The 1,426-nt window shown below is 48.0% G+C and overlaps 1 pseudogene; it reads left to right on the top strand.

The window, feature by feature from the left end:
• Positions 1–398: 398 nt before the first annotated feature.
• On the top strand, positions 399–741 carry LOC118651859 (annotated as a pseudogene).
• The last annotated feature ends 685 nt before the right edge of the window (positions 742–1,426 follow it).

The raw sequence follows: 1,426 nt of genomic DNA, 5'->3' as shown, positions 1-1,426 counted from the left end.
GGGGACCTTCACAAAAAAAGAGAAGGCTGAAGAGGAAGGATACTTCCCAGAGCGGATTAAAGAACAGCTGGCAGCCTTGAAGAAACAACATAAAGAAGAGATCACTCATCATAAAAAGGAGATTTGAGTGTCTGCAGAAAGAAATTGAGCAGCACAAGCAGAACATCAAGAAACTGAAAGATCATGATACTGTGGCAGTGTCAGGGTGAGGGGACAGCCATATTTGCCAGTGCGCCTGAGCTGTCAACAACAAAAAGTGTGCGGGAGCTGGGCAGGCGCACAGACAGGCACACAGACCCCAGGCCCACCTCGCCACCGCCTGGCCTCACCGCCACCGCTGCCAATGCTGTCTCAAGGGGCCTGCGCCCCGCAGCGGGGGGCTGGGAGCAGGGGGTGGGATGTCTTACAAACCAAACTTGACCATGCACATGCACACCACCTCCATCAAGGCCTCTGGGAACATTCACCCGCCTTCCACCAGCATGGCAACATCTTCCCAGTACCGCCAGCTGCTGAGTGACTAGGACCACCATCTCTAACACGTAGGGAACAGAGAACAGCCAGGTGCCCCAGAGCAAATATGCTGAGCTGCTGGTCATCATCGAAGAACTAGGGAAGGAGATCTGACTCACGTAGGCGGGCAGCAAGAGCGCGATGGAGAGACTGAAACGAGGCATCATCCACGCGACAGGGCTGGTTCAGGAGTACTTGGACGAGATGGAGCGGAACACCAGGTCCTAGCCCCTAAGTCAGCGTGAAAGGCTTTCCCTCTTTTTCCAAGAAGTGGCAGCTCATGCTTGCACCCCCTTCAGATGAAACTTGGTTTCAAAATGGTAACAGCTTGGTTTCTCCTCCCCATGCCCCTCCTGTGGTTCATCAGGCTCTGAACCTCCCATCGCTAAGATGGAGAAGAGACTTTTGCAGTTATTAGATTTACATATTAGTTAGGAACTACCCAGGGCATGTTGTGTGTTTTTTTAAAGCATTGATTTACATGATGCATGTCAGTTACCTATCATAGCAAACTGTAGTTGGCCTCCCAGATACGTGTTTCTCTTCTGGATACATTTATGTTACTCACATGGTTCTTTATGTTTCTCTTCTGAGCTGATCCAACTCTGAGGGTTTGTTTCAGTGAGTCCTGAGGCAGCACTTTAGTAGCCAGTGCCCATTCACCACACAGTATAAATTCTTTTCAATGTAACTTTTTTTTTTTTTTGCTTAAGCATTTGCATGACTATTAGTACTTTGAAGTTGATCTTTAAAATGCACAAGTTATAAATACAGAATAAAGAGAAATTTATTGAACCTCGCCTGACAAGGGCCCCTGAAATTTCCCCTAAGGATGTATGTACATTTCAGTTCTGCCTTTCCCATCAGTGAATCCAAACCTCTGGAAGACAGTGACTAATAGTGTTTGCATCTT

The sequence above is a fragment of the Myotis myotis genome, unplaced genomic scaffold (genome assembly GCF_014108235.1).
Source record: "Myotis myotis isolate mMyoMyo1 unplaced genomic scaffold, mMyoMyo1.p scaffold_m19_p_3, whole genome shotgun sequence".
NCBI lineage: Eukaryota > Metazoa > Chordata > Mammalia > Chiroptera > Vespertilionidae > Myotis > Myotis myotis.
This window is presented reverse-complemented; position numbering and strand designations above follow the sequence as displayed.